At 44.1% G+C, this 15,767-nt stretch overlaps 1 protein-coding gene and 1 long non-coding RNA gene across 13 annotated transcripts in view; one reads left to right on the top strand and one right to left on the bottom strand.

The window, feature by feature from the left end:
- Positions 1 to 15,767, bottom strand: part of MTMR3 (myotubularin related protein 3) — a 241,690-nt gene that overhangs the window by 225,721 nt on the left and 202 nt on the right. Inside the window, exon 2 of one of the 12 annotated variants that reach the window (XM_073313592.1) lies at positions 6,617 to 6,727. The exons of 10 other annotated variants lie outside the window; for them this stretch is intronic. The gene's annotated coding sequence lies outside the window, so the exon portion shown is untranslated. One more of the 12 variants, XM_073313595.1, reaches the window with a different exon arrangement.
- The window catches only part of LOC140898966 (uncharacterized), a 38,218-nt gene continuing 37,675 nt past the window's right edge, over positions 15,225 to 15,767 (top strand). The window contains exon 1 of the long non-coding RNA XR_012155170.1: positions 15,225 to 15,293. This is a non-coding gene — a long non-coding RNA (uncharacterized lncRNA). The remainder of the gene's footprint in view (positions 15,294 to 15,767) is intronic.

Below are 15,767 nucleotides of genomic sequence, written 5' to 3'. Positions count from 1 at the left end.
TCGGGGAAAACGTTTTCTCTGCTTGCTTGCTGTGCGCTATCATCTTCCTTGTCCCCAAAATGTGCATCCCTGTTGCATGATAATCCATTGACAGAGTCAAAGCACAGGGGTGGGGTAGTGGTGGCTGCACCCCCTAGAATGCAATGCAGCTCATCATAGAAGCGGCATGTCTGGGGCTCTGACTCTGAGCAGCCGTTTGCCTCTCTGGTTTTTCGGAAGGCTTGCCTGAGCTCCTTAAGTTTACGTGGCACTGCTGCAGGTCCCTGTTATAGCCTCAGTCCTTCATGCCCTTGGAGATTTTTTCAAATGTTTGGGCATCTCGTCTTTTGGAACGGAGTTCTGATAGCACAGATTCGTCTCCCCATACAGCGATCAGATCCCGTACCTCCCATTCGGTCCATGCTGGAGCTCTTTTGCAATTCTGGGACTACATCATGGTCACCTCTGCTGATGAGATCTGCACTCACCTGCAGCTTGCCAGGCTGGCCAAACAGGAAATGAGATTCAAAAGTTCACAGGCCTTTTCCTATCTACTTGGCCAGTGCATCTGAGTTGAGAGCGCTGTCCAGAGCAGTGCAATGGAGCACTCTAGGATAGCTCCCAGAGGCTAGTACCGTCGAATTGCGACAACAGTACACCAAATTCGACCTGGCAAGGTCGATTTCAGCGCTAATCCCCTCGTCGGGGGAGGAGTACAGCAATCGATTTTAAGAGCCCTTTAAGTCGAAGTAAATGGCTTCGTCATGTAGACGGGTGCAAGATTAAATCGATCTAACGCTGCTAAATTCAACCTAAACTCGTAGTGTAGACAGACCAGGGCTTAGTATAACAGTCCGGCTCTGTTGTAGATCTATTGCTCAGCCAAGAAACCCTGCCACTGCTCGGAGAATCTTCCCCTTCTGATACAGGTCAAGGAAAAACTTTTCAGCAAAGCTGCCTTTGGGACACAGTGCGTGCAGCTGAACCCAGTAGTCTCCCTCTTTGGAGCAATGGATTTTCATGAAAGTCACCTCTAGTCCTTCTTATAAACTTTAAGTAGGTTATTTTGAAGATTCGCAGTTCATTAATAGTGTAATGGCATTGAAAGTATTCAAAAGAGAACATGCTCTACACGTACTACACTGTAGCTAATTTGATTAGTTGTAACAAATCAGGGTTGACCTATGTGAATGCAGAGGTCTCAATCACCAACACTTGACCAGATAAATGCCCTAAATTATTTATTATAACCAGGCTGGCAGAGCTATGTGGCATCCCACATCTGTTTTTGGTATAAGTTTCAACACATTTGCCAATTCAAATTCAATGAACAGAGATGCCATTGGCACACTCTCCTAGATACAGTGCTGCCACAAGAGATTAAAGGAAGTGATCAAGCTGCTATGGGCCTCTTCTTCCAGGAACCACTTCTGAGAGCATGAGGAAGTCTGCTGGAAGTAAGGCTCCCGGTCCGCACATACCAGCACACCCTAGAGAAAAAACAACTATTTCTCCAGGATCTGCTACCAAAGCTGGAGGATGCCACAACTGGGCCCCAGTTCCATACTCAAGTTAAAGTGCTAAAAGGCGATGGTTACCCATCAAATAAAAGTCATTCAGACAGTGGATCAATTGGTGAAGACAGTTGCTTACTCCCTCTGTGCATCCAAAACTAAAACCTGAAAAGTTACCATTAATTTAATGTCAGTATCTGAGGATAAAAATGAAACTATGATCAGCCCATCTATGTACTGTGCAGATGAACCTGTACTTGTCTGTTTTTAAAATATATTAAAGGCCACAATAGGAACAGCAATCATGAATAGTTTGTTCTACACAATTATCTTCTGTGCAAATAAACTGCTCTTAAACTCCCTTCATGCCCTGTCCTTTGTTACTGTATTGTCAGTTCATGCTCTTAGTTTTGTTCATATTACCCTTTTGAATATAGCTTCATGTTAGCCACTTGATGAACACCTCAGTCATTAAGGTTTTGATCTCCTCTTTTCCTATTGGGGTTTTAAGTTGAGTGCATGATTGTGGGGAAAGTGACACTTCGGAGCCTTGCTTGCAGTTGTGCAGAAGCCCCAGGAAAGAATCCCAGTCTGTACGGTAGGGCAGACAAGGCTAAACCAGCAGACAATTTGCTGGGAGCTGACCTCAGCTCATGAACTCTCTGCTGCCTGGAACTCTGAGGAGGAATTTAAGACATACAGCCTCATGCAACTTCGGTACTATTGGTCACATAAGAGGAACTCCAGTGTGCTGCATGGTGACCTTCATCCCTCCCCTTCCACTCTACAAGGATAGCTTGGAAAACTATCATTTATCCCTATTCCCCTCCATAACTCAGTATTACAGATTCTTCAGTTTTAAATTCTTCCCCCCACTCCTCTGCAAGACAGTTCTGTCCTCTCCACATGGCTGGTAAGGAGCACTTCTATGTCTAAGGCCACAAATAGTGGTTGAGGGAGCTGTTCAATACCAGCTGGGGAATGGAAAAGCATTTAGAGGCCAAGGGTCTAATCGTCCTCACTACACACAGAAGAGGGAATATTTTTTTCCTTCCTAAAATTTTGCAATCCCACTTAAGTATAAAATTAATGCCACTAATATACATCTGATTTCCCAACCTCTCAGTTACAGCTCCTGCAGTATTATCCTCATTGCCCTTTTCTGTTATTGGAGAAGATATCAAAGTGAAACAGTATGTCCAAATGTATGTACACCACTCCAGGTTTCATCTCAGAATCAGATGGGTTAGAAGAGATGCCTAGCAGGACTCCATTCAGACAAATGGTTTTGTTAGCCTTTTTACATCAATCTCTTCTGGCCTCGGTTATGTTTCTCCACTATTTCAAGATGGGGGTCCATTAGTTTTCCTCGCATTATGAATTGTGACCACTTCACCAATGTACAAAAGATGAAAATATTCAATTTTTTTCACAAAATTCATAAAGCAACCCTGAGTATTAATTAGTCCAACACTAGGCTCTCTCACTCCCAGGGTACACAGCCCACAAAAGGGACATACTCTACAGTTTCCGTTATTAGCTAAGTTACAAATAGGCTTGGAAGATAGTTGGAATCCCCAAACCAAAAAAAAAAAAAAAAATCTAACTAAAAGTTATGTAAGCCTTACAGAGGAGAAAAGGACATCAAATCATTCTTTGGGAAAGAGAAAGATGGCACTGAGGTAGGGAGAGAATGTGGAACAGATAAAAACAAGGTCAGGGCAGAAGGATTTCAACAGAAGAGGTTGTTCAAGATGAATGTGATTGTACAATACAAGAGGCAAAGGCAAAAATGTGGGAGAGAAGAGGTCATATGTATGCAAGGTCAACATTACTTAGGACCTTGTAGGGGAAGACCAAGAACTTGAACTTAACTCAGTGGATGGTAGAAGCCTTTGAAAGGATTCAGATTGATGAGCTGGAAAAAATATGGAAGGAGAGAGAAAGCCTAGTAGTGGCATTTAAGCCTAGATAGTTCCTGATCAGAGGATCTCACAATCTTTGGTTTGTAAAGTGCTTAGCACAGTAGGATCCTGGTCTTATTAGGGTCCCTAGGTGCTACTGCAATACAAATAAAGCTAGAGACAGCATGGACAAAGTTATGCAGCAGGGAGAGACAAAAGGGGGGGATTTTGATAATGATGCACAGCAAGAAATGAGAACTTAAAACCTGAATGTATACAATTTAAAATAATAAAATTGTGAACAGGATGACAGTTTGCCCCCCATCCAGTAAGTACTGGGTAAAAAAATTTCAACCCCTGCTCGTGGCACTGTATGATGTATAGATTACTCACAAAGCTTCATCAAGAAAAAAGTTGCTGAAACAAAGCATGAGTATTCTGGTATATAGTATTCTTACAAATTCAGAAGCTGTTGCACACAGCTCATTAATGACATTTCTTCAAGACAAGCCTTTTCCTGTAGCAGTTAATATGTACATTGATTCACTGGATGGCTAGTTAAAATTCCAAGACACACCAGAAATCAGATGTAATGGTTTATCAAACATTTCTAAATGAATGAAAAGCCCAAGCCATTAAAAAAAATGGATGTTTATGAAAACAAAAAGGTAAGGATTTGTTTAAGGAGAAGGAGGGAATTCAGACAAACTTGTGAATAGCTTCATTTTTTAGATATATTAATCATTTAGTCAACAATAAAGCTGTGGCAACAGAATAGAGGAACAAGAGCAGAAGTACACTAAGCCCTCAAACTAGGATCTACCTCTACAAAATTGGGGATTATTTTCTGATCTCAAAGATCTCATCTGTGTGCAGAATTTCAGATGTTCACTTAATTCTGCATACCAGTTCCCCAAATAAAAATCTCATTTTCCAGTTCTGTCCCCAGTGATGGTCCAAAACAATCTAGAACTATATGAACATGGATCTCTGTTGCTACTGCAGTTTAGAGGCAAAGTGTTGATAGGACTACTTTTATTTGACAAAAAGTTACACTAAAGCTTGTGTTTTGAGACTAGTCTCCTAATCCCTCTAAACAGAATTTGATGCACATCCCCAACAAGTCAATATCGCACTATTCATATACATCGGAAGACAATCTGAAGAAAATATCACAGAAGAAACAGGAAGACTACACCAGCATCACCAGTAAGGAAGTTCATGACTACTCACACTGTTTTAAAGATAAACATAACACAAGGCAGTCTGCAGAGCTACAGAAGTTAAAAAAAAGAATAATGACAGAGAAATCTCTTTTTTAAAAAGGTGGGCGAGATCACTGAAAACCACAGCAACACATGATGGACAAGCAAGCAAGAAAGCCTAATTAGATATTTTCTTCCAAGTTTACCTGATGACTGTTTCTGTACTAGAGCCTGAAAGTCTACTTTAGATCTAGGTCCCTTGACTTCACGATTCCTTACTGCTTTCTAGTTACAATTTTACAGGTATTTTTGCGAACCTGTGAAGATTTCAATTGGCAGCATAGGAGCAAACTCACGAAACGTTTTAATTGATGTTTATATTTTAAAGTAGAAATTGAAACCAGGAGTCTATTTTCTATTTTACCCTATAACAATTTCATTTGATTTTGAGTCAAGACAACAACACTGTACACATTTCTTTTTATTGCTCAGTGATTGTGACGTTCCCCTGGTGTTATTCGGACCGGTGATCTGTTAGGCCACTCCAATCCTTGACTCTGGGAGGCACCCTTACCCTGCTCTGCTGCGAGAACCCCCAGTCCCGGGCTGTTCATGCACAACCTCTAGCTCAGTGGTGGACAAACTTTTTGGCCCAAGGGCCACATCTGGGTAGGGAAATTGCTTGCAGGACCATGAATGTAGGGCTGGGTCAGGGGGTTGGGGTGCAGGAGGGAGTGCGGTGTGCAGGAAGGGGGTCAGGGCAAGGGGATTGGGGTGCAGGAGGAAGTGCACAGTGCGGGAGGGAGCTGAGGGCTGGAGTGCAGAGTGCAGCAGGGGGCTCAGGGCAGGGGTTGGGGTGCAGGAGGAGTGCGGGGTGCAGCAGGGGGTTGAGGTGCAGGCAGAGACTCAAGGCAGGGAGTTGAGGTGCGGGTGCAGGAGGGCTTCGGGCTCCAGCCTGGTGCCACTTACCTGGAGCGGCTTCGGGGTAGCAGACGCATGCACCAGGGCCAGGGCAGGCTCCCTGCCTGCCTGCCCTGGCCCCGCGCCACAAAGCAGCCAGCAGCACATCCCTGCAGCTCCTGGGGGACGGGGAGGGGGGGAAGAGGGCTGAGCGTGCTGCCCTTGCCTGCGAGTACCTCCCCCGAAGCTCCCAGTGGCTGCGGTTCCCCGTTCCTGGCCAATGGGAGCTTCGGGGGAGGTATCCACAGGCAAGGGCAGCACACGGAGCCCTCTACCCCCCTCCCCCAGGGACGTGGTGCCGGCCACTTCTGAGAGTGGCGCAGGGCCCGTGGCGCCACGGGAGTGGCAATTCCGTGGGCCAGATCCAAAGCCCTGAGGGGCTGGATTCGGCCCCCAGGCCATAGTTTGCCCACCTAGCTGTCTGCTCTAGCATGTAAGCTGCTCACAGCTACTTGAGTGAGCACTTTTGGCCAGCCACTGCTTGGATTGTGCAACCTAATCACACTAGCCAATATCTCCACTCCCAGACACAACCCTAAGAACCTCCATCCTGCAGTGTCCAGTTGTTCCTGCTGGACGCTGCAAGCTTATATGAGTTTGTCAATGTTAACAAAAAAATTTATATGTATGAGGCTTGTTATCCCAAGGGGAGTCTCTGACACGCTTCCACCAAACTCACTGCTTCAGGGCAGAATAAACAAATTTATTAACTACAATGGATATAAACACTTAAAGCACAACAAGTCAGATTTGGTCAAATGAAATAAGATCAGCTTAGAATGTGTTTTGCTTTTAACACTTTCAACATCCTTACAAAACTTAGATGCTTCTCACCACAGGCTGGCTGGCTGCCCTTCAGTCAGGCTTGCCCCTTTGATCAGCGCTGGTGTGGTGTCTGTAGATGTAGGCGGAAGAGAGAGGAAGAGCATGGCAAACATCTCTTCCTTTTATCATGTCCCTTCTTCCCTCTTGGCTTTGCTCCCCACCTTTCAGAGTTAGGTGAGCATTACCTCATTGCAATCCCAAAATGACCAAAGGAAGGGGGGTGACTCACTCAGAGACTAACAGATCCTTTTGTTGTTGCCTAGGCCAGCATCCTTTGTTCCTGTGAGGCTGAGCTGGGCTTATCCCATACATGCCCTGATGAGGTGTGAACTACCTGGGCCTGTTTTAAAACATAATGACAGGTTTCAGAGTAACAGCCCTGTTAGTCTGTATTCGCAAAAGGAAAAGGAGGACTTGTGGCACCTTAGAGACTAACCAATTTATTAGAGCATAAGCTTTCGTGAGCTACAGCTCACTTCATCAGATGCATATCGTGGAAACTGCAGCAGACTTTATATATACACAAAGAATATGAACCAATACCTCCTCCCACCCCACTGTCCTGCTGGTAATAGCTTATCTAAAGTGATCATCAGGTGGGCCATTTCCAGCACAAATCCAGGTTTTCTCACCCTCCACCCCCCCACACAAATTCACTCTCCTGCTGGTGATAGCCCATCCAAAGTGACAACTCTTTACACAATGTGCATGACAATCAAGTTGGGCTATTTCCTGCACAAATCCAGGTTTTCTCACATCCCCCCCACCCCCATACACACACAAACTCACTCTCCTGCTGGTAATAGCTCATCCAAACTGACCACTCTTCAAGTTTAAATCCAAGTTAAACCAGAACATCTGGGGGGGGGGGCGGGGGGGGGTAGGAAAAAACAAGAGGAAACAGGCTACCTTGCATAATGACTTAGCCACTCCAAGTCTCTATTTAAGCCTAAATTAATAGTATCCAATTTGCAAATGAATTCCAATTCAGCAGTTTCTCGCTGGAGTCTGGATTTGAAGTTTTTTTGTTTTAAGATAGCGACCTTCATGTCTGTGATTGCGTGACCAGGTCGCTATCTTAAAACAAAAAAACTTCAAATCCAGACTCCAGCGAGAAACTGCTGAATTGGAATTCATTTGCAAATTGGATACTATTAATTTAGGCTTAAATAGAGACTTGCAAATTGGATACTATTAATTTAGGCTTAAATAGAGACTTGGAGTGGCTAAGTCATTATGCAAGGTAGCCTGTTTCCTCTTGTTTTTTCCTACCCCCCCCCCAAGATGTTCTGGTTTAACTTGGATTTAAACTTGAAGAGTGGTCAGTTTGGATGAGCTATTACCAGCAGGAGAGTGAGTTTGTGTGTGTATGGGGGTGGGGGGGATGTGAGAAAACCTGGATTTGTGCAGGAAATGGCCCACCTGATGATCACTTTAGATAAGCTATTACCAGCAGGACAGTGGGGTGGGAGGAGGTATTGGTTCATATTCTCTGTGTATATATAAAGTCTGCTGCAGTTTCCACGATATGCATCTGATGAAGTGAGCTGTAGCTCACGAAAGCTTATGCTCTAATAAATTGGTTAGTCTCTAAGGTGCCACAAGTACTCCTTTTCCTTTTAAAACATAGAATCATAGATTATCAGGGTTGGAAGGGACCTCAGAAGGTCATCTAGTCCAACCCCCTGCTCAAAGCAGGACCAATCCCCGTGAGGACACATTTTCAGCCTCGTAATTATATACATTAAATTACAACCTATAACATTACTATAACAATGCTCAGCTCTTCATGAGCCTTCCGAAGACACCCGATGTTTGCATTGGATACCACAAAATCATATTATAAGGATGAACATGGGGGTTCAGGGGTTCCCCTTAGGTACAGAGCATCACAGTGATAAATCTCTTTTTAGAGGCATGTTTCATTACCACTAAAGGGACATATCAACGTAAAAAAAAAAAAATTAGTTAAGTAGTTTGAGGTACCATCCTTTGCCTCTGAACTCCCCTACGGTGTTTTACAATTATATTTTTCCTACTTCTATAATATTTTACTCTCCTCTACTCCTGTGTAAAAAGGCCAACCCCAAACACATACTGCACACAAATTTCTCTATTCCCAGTTCCACTAATATCTAATACTCTGATAAACTCCGACAACCACTTCAACATTTTTTCATTTTGAAGTGTCCTGTTACTATACTTTTCAATCCCAAGCTGTATCAAATTTAAATTCAAACTCAACTGTACAGTTTTAACCATAGGCAATTAGTTAATAGTCATTTATGGTCTGGTTCTGCTTGCCCATCCTCTTCCAAGAGCTTTTATAAAACTAAATCATGTTCAAAGAATCTCTTGTTAAAACAGTTTGAATGAATCCACAAACTGAATGCTATATTATCCGTTATAAATATGAGGTTAGTGATAGCATAGTTTCAGAGTCTCATTGAAGTACATATACATGTTCACTGAACCTTTAGAGACTATCAGAGTGCCAAAGCCAGGTTCTGTGGAGACTAACTTTGTTAATTTCCATATGTTTGATAAAACAGGATTTGTTTAAATTAGTTATTGCTCTTCAGTATTGTTATCCAAATAAATATTAATTTTGAGAGAACACTGAAGCGGGATTTATATGGTTCCAGTCAACAACCTGACCCACTGTTGCTAGATTTATGTGCCAACTCATCTGCTATTAACCTCAAATTCTGCAGGTCACAGATTTTGAATACCTTTTTCCAAGAATTGATGTGGATCTATACATTAGATTTTTGTATACTGGATTATGTTTAGTTACAGGCAAATTACACTTTTAATTGTTTTTAATAGAACGGAAATAAAAATGAAAGGAAACAGCTCTGTTCTTGGAACAGTGAAATGTCAGCATTTCTAAGAGAGGCAACTAAGGGAAGAGAGTAACAAAAACTAATTAAGACTCAAAAAGGCTAATTAAGATCTAGCCCTCCTCTCCCCAACACCCTAGCTTCCAAAATGACGATTCCAGGTCCCAGCACACAAGAAACTTGCCAAGAAATGGCAAGAAAAACGTGCAGACTTCTCCCAGAGACTAAGCTGAAGGATGATGAGGGATTCCTATCAAGTTACTGTCCCCTAGATCCTACTTAGGTGACTCTGCCTTTCATCTCAGCTTCTGGCCAGTAGGTGGGACATTTTAAGGCCTCCACACTGCTAGCCTGGCAGCATGAAGGGAGAATGAGTTATTTTCTTGTAGAACTTCCCTGACTGCTACATGAGTCTCCACCACTCTAAACCTCCACCTATTAACCTATTACCTATTAACAGTAAAAGGAAACAAATCTCTGTTACTCTACACTTCCTCCAGCCTCCATTGCCAAGTGCTGTGCTACTCATAGCTTTCCTGAGCAGCTGGAGCACAAAAAATTATTCTTGACAGTTTCCCAGCTGCTACACACAACAGCATGAATAGAAGTCTAGTCTCACTTTACTGGTTTCAGAGTAGCAGCCGTGTTAGTCTGTATTCGCAAAAAGAAAAGGAGTACTTGTGGCACCTTAGAGACTAACCAATTTATTGAGCATAAGCTTTCGTGAGCTACAGCTCACTTCAAAGCTTATGCTCAAATAAATTGGTTAGTCTCTAAGGTGCCACAAGTACTCCTTGTCTTCTAACTTTACTGTTCTTTGCCAGAACTACAAGCAGAGGTCCTGGGGCTTTCTGTAGTCTCAGGCAGATCACTGTGCCAGTCTATATTCAGTTTGCATTTGGAAGGTATATTTTGCCAGCATAAGGGCAGGAAATTTTCCACCCCACCCCAAAGAAGTTAAACCTTGAATTCTGATGTCTTCAGACCCATACTTGCCATGAAAAGCCTTTCACTGCCAAGTTAATTTTTCAAGTGTTTGAATTAGTACAAAACAACCCTTGTGTCTGTTGGCAACTACCCTCAACCTACCAGTAATTTTGTGACATCACACCAAAGATATCAAGTTCTTGATAACTAACAGTATTTGATTTCACCACACAGGGAATTACAGAGATAGAAGCATATTTCCTCAGTTCAATGCATACCCCATTGCAGTTTCCAGAGCAATACAAAGTTATATTTACAGTTTTCTGGGGATCACTGGTCAGGCTATTTTCTAAAGGGGTAAAGCTACAGCTGACTCTCAAACAAAATAAATTTGTCTGAAATCAATACTTGTCAGCCTCCAACTCTTCACACAATCTAAACAAAGCAGCTAGCAAAATATAAACGTTTGGCACAAAATAAAATTCAAATGCTGAATTTTTATGACTTGTTTTGTAGTAAGTGTAGACAAGTATAGTAAAGAACACGTGGGTGATATAAACACGGATACGTAAATCAAAATTTGTCTCTGAACCAAAGTAACACTTTATTAACTAAGATAACTACAGACAAAATTAAGAAGAAATCAGTGCATATCTACAAGGACTCATAAGAACCTTCAGGTCTAGCTTAAAATACCACCTCTTCTGATATAATCAGCAATATTGTACCAGTTGGAGTCACATGCCCTGGAATACAGGGTCTGTAATTTAAATTATCAAGAGATGTCATGTCTCTTCTTCATATCTGATAAGGTGATCCCATAAGCCTAACTGCAGTTTTGCTCTGAAAACACAATAGTATCAATTTTGCATTCCTCCTCAGCTTTGCATCCCTCCCTATACACCCAGTAAAGCTTTTTAAAATGCTCCACCCTTTCCATCCCCCTAGTAACAGAAATACCTTGTTTACCAGCACATGAAATGGCACAGCACTTACTGATCTTCCCTATCTAACTCTGGTAACATAGAAAATAGGAGCACCATACCCTGGCACTGCCCCCTTCACAGCAATAACCTGGCAAACCACCACACAGAACTGTTCCTTCCAGTCTCCTTAGACTCTTGGAGAAGTGCCTCTCTCCACCACGCTCAATGACATAAAAGATGATACTGTGATAATCTGGCATTTTACCTCTACCTTCAGCAACTTGGAGATACCCAATCTTCTGGAATGAGATACTGCTATTTTCAAACCCATCTAAATGGATTTCTATCAAGCTGCAACCACCACCAGCAAATTTAAAAATTTTATTAAAGCTAATGCTTAAAAAAATGACATAGTACGTAGGTTGGGAAGAGTGTCTGTACATCTGGGTATAGTGCTTAGATTATCCACAAATACAACGTTAGTTTTTTAAATGTCATATGCTACATAGAGTACATAATCAGCAATAACCCAAATTTAGGTGAACAGATTTAACAGTTTGGAAATTAGAATCCAAATACTCAGGTATATCAATCATGAAAAGTTTGTACAGAGATTTGGTTGTGCAAAGCAAAATATATCAATGAGTGGAGATTGTCCCTCAGTAATTTGACAATTAGGTTGGTTGTCCATTTAGAAAATACAATCCATGAGGAATACTACACATCATTCACAGTCTGCACAACGACAGGTTTCAGAGTAACAGCCGTGTTAGTCTGTATTTGCAAAAAGAAAAGGAGTACTTGTGGCACCTTAGAGACTAACCAATTTATTTGAGCATAAGCTTTCGAGAGCTACAGCTCACTTCATCGGATGCATGTAGTGGAAAATACAGTGGGGAGATGTTATATACACAGAGAATATGAAACAATGGGTGTTACCATACACACTGTAACAAGAGTGATCAGGTAAGGTGAGCTATCACCAGCAGGAGAATGGGGCGGGGGGGGGGGGGGGGGAACCTTTTGTAGTGATGATCAAGGTGGGCGATTTCCACCAGTTGACAAGAACATCTGAGGAACAGCTCTCCTGCTGGTAATAACTCACCTTACCTGATCAGTCTTGTTACAGTGTATATGGTAACACCCATTGTTTCATGCTCTCTATGTATATAAAATCTCCCCATTGCATTTTCCACTACACGCATCCGATGAAGTGAGGTGCAGCCCACGAAAGTCCATGCTCAAATAAATCTGTTAGTCTCTAAGGTGCCACAAGCACTCCCCCTCTTTTTACCCATCTTCAATTACACATCTTCTCTTGAAAAGTACACCAGCATAAACTTGTTTAAAGAATTTGCATTAGAAGGAACAAGGAGAGAACATTTCATAGCCAAGGTCTTCAGTCTGACAAGTCATGAATTAAGTTAGCATTTCCTAAAGCATGGGGCACACTTCCTGGGGACGGGGTCCAGAAGATGCGTAATTGAAGATGGGTAAAAAGAGGGGGAGTACTTGTGGCACCTTAGAGACTAACAGATTTATTTGAGCATGGACTTTCGTGGGCTGCAGCTCATTTCATCGGATGTGTGTAGTGGAAAATGCAGTGGGGAGATTTTAAATACATAGAGAGCATGAAACAATGGGTGTTACCATACACACTGTAAAAAGAGTGATCAGGTAAGGGGAGTTATTACCAGCAGGAGAGCTGTTCCTCAGATGTTTTTGTCAACTGCTGGAAATGGCCCACCTTGATCATCACTACAAAAGGTTCCCCCCGCCGCCCCGCTCTCCTGCTGGTGATAGCTCACCTTACCTGATCGCTCTTGTTACAGTGTGTATGGTAACACCCATTGTTTCATGTTCTCTGTGTATATAACATCTCCCCACTGTATTTTCCACTACATGCATCTGATGAAGTGAGCTGTAGCTCTCGAAAGCTTTTGCTCAAATAAATTGGTTAGTCTCTAAGGTGCCACAATTACTCCTTTTCAGTCTGCACAACATAATTCCCTGCATAAGAGGAAACCACTTAAACACTGGTCTTTGAATCTTTAAAGCAGTGTAACAATGCAGATGGGAGCTCCAGGGTACGATCATACATCAACACTTGAGAGAGAGAGAGAAATTTAGGCTTATGTTTTCAGGAAAAATAAGCAAGCTAAAGAACTAAATCCCTTTAGAGAATGTAGGAAGGGGGACTACATACCTAACTGCTAGAGAAACTCCATAACATACAGAAATACTAGAGCTTTATGTTAAAATGCTAAAAGAAAAGGAGGACTTGTGGCACCTTAGAGACTAACCAATTTATTAGAGCATAAGCTTTCGTGAGCTACAGCTCACTTCCTCAGATGAAGTGAGCTGTAGCTCACGAAAGCTTATGCTCTAATAAATTGGTTAGTCTCTAAGGTGCCACAAGTCCTCCTTTTCTTTTTGCGAATACAGACTAACACGGCTGTTACTCTGAAACCTGTTAAAATGCTAAACCAACATGACACATATTGTAATATTTGACATGAACTATTTTAGAGCTTCTCCCCCTCCCCAATCTTCTCTATTACCTGAGCTAAGGATAATCTGCAGGAGGCCCCAGTGTTTATAATTCAAAGCCAACCTCTCTGTCACTGCCTCTCCCAAAATCCATGTGGATCAGATGATACTCTCAGGACTGAGATGCCACAGCTACCTCTCAAGACTCAATCTGGAAGTGTCCCTTTCAAACCCAACCTCCCAAGAAAACAGAGCATTGCCCTTCCAAACACCACAGTAATTTAGCACTTGCCTCAGGAACAAGCAGTGGGCCACAATCCTGCGCCTCATATAAAATTCTAGAAGCATTCTCTCCTTTCCATCCCAAATGGCCCCTCACAATAGCACCCCATAAAATACCATAGTTCTGCACTTACATTCCTGTAGTCTGCTAATACTTTTTCCCAGCCACTCCCAAATATTCCCTCATCTACACCATCAGAACCAAGCTGTGCCACACACCCCACCACATCAACACTCCTTGATCTGATTCAGGAAGACAAGCAGGGGCCCTGTTCTTTCTTCTGAACCAAAACCTGCATCCCTACCACGTGTGCATGGATCATAGGCTTACCAAACAAGGGGAAAAGAGGGATATCTGCAGAGGTGGGGTGGAAGGAATGAAGGGAAAGCATGTCTTGTCAGGAAGAGGCAAATCGACACAAAGGTGATGTCTTAAGTGAAAGGGTTGAGGAACCTGACTTCTCCTCTCACCAGAGTGGCATCTACCATGTGGGGAACTTGGACATTTGATGGGAAAGTATGGGAGGTCTCTTGTGGGGAGGGAAGGGAAGGGAAGCCAAGTCCTGGCTCCCTCAAGGAAGAGGATGGGAGAAAGGACATCTCTGATACAGGAGAAGCTCAGGCTCCACAGTTCACACAGGCTCCCCACAGAGTGCAGGAGGTGGCTGCTTAGATTCCCCTGACACATGGGAACAGTTACCTCTGTTCAGGACAGTGGGAGAGGCAGTCAGGGCTCCACACACAGTAGGCAATAAAAACCTGAGCAACCCACACTTGAGCCTGGATCCGTGGTACAGCGGGGAAGCAAAGGGAGGAGAAATAGGCCCAATGCATAAAGAGGCACACACCAATCTCCCTCAAAAGCAGGGGTTTTCAACCAGGGATACATGTACCCCTAGTGGTATGCAAAGGTCTTCTGGGGGTACATCAACTCATCTAGATATTTGCCTAGTTTTACAACAGGCTGCATAAAAAGCACTAGCATTGTCAGTACAAACTAAAATTTCATAAAATGACTTGTTTAGACTGCTCTACAGTGTACCATACACTGAACTGTAGGTACAATATTAATATTCCAATTTATTTTATAATTATATGGTTAAATGAGAAAGTAAGCAATTTTTTTAGTAACAGTGTGCTGTGAGACGTCTGTATTTTTAGGTCTGGTTTTGTAAGCAAGTAGTTTTTTAAGTGAGGTGAAAGTTGGGGGTAGGTAAGACAAAGCCTCCAGAAAGGGGTACAGTAGCCTGGAAAGGTTGGGAGAGGCTCTGCTCTGCAGGAGGCATAGGCGTCTCTCTGCCACGTGGGAGGGAAGGAAGCCTGGACACCACCCACCTCTGCGCCCGGGGAAGGAGAAGCCCTCCGACCCCAGCGCAGGCGCGCACACAGGACGGAGGAGCTTGCAGAGCACGGGGAAAGCCAGGCGCGGAGAACCCCGGTGGGTTTTAAGGGACCCCAGGGCCGCTGCTGAAGGGATGCGGCCGGCCCGTGCCTCCCCGCTCCGCCAACCTTCCCTCAGAAGAGGCTCGCGGGGGCAGAGGAGAAGGCTCTGCCCGAGCCAGCCTCTCTCCCGCGCCGGCGGCGGGAGCGGGAGCCGAGGGGCAGCTCTGCCCGCGCCGCGGAGAACAAGCCCGAGCCGCCTGCGCGAGCCGAGACGCGGGGAGGGGCGTGCCCGTGCCGGGGCGAGCGGCAGCCTGGCTCGCACTCCGCGCCCGAGAGCGGGACGGGCGGGAGCCCAGGGCCCCGCGGGGTGGCGTGAGGGACGGACGAAGAAGCGAGGGCCCGAGCCTGGCCCGCAGCTCCCGGCCCCCGCGAGGAGCCCGCTGCGCCGCCGCTGACAGCCCGGGAAGCTCCCTCCCCTGCCAGGCCCGGCCCCGGCGGCCGCCAGGCGGTGCAGGCCCCGCGCTGCCCC

Source organism: Lepidochelys kempii, chromosome 15 (genome assembly GCF_965140265.1).
Source record: "Lepidochelys kempii isolate rLepKem1 chromosome 15, rLepKem1.hap2, whole genome shotgun sequence".
Taxonomy (NCBI): Eukaryota; Metazoa; Chordata; order Testudines; family Cheloniidae; genus Lepidochelys; species Lepidochelys kempii.
The sequence above is the reverse complement of the archived record's forward strand: the minus strand, read 5'-3'. Positions and strand labels throughout refer to the sequence as shown.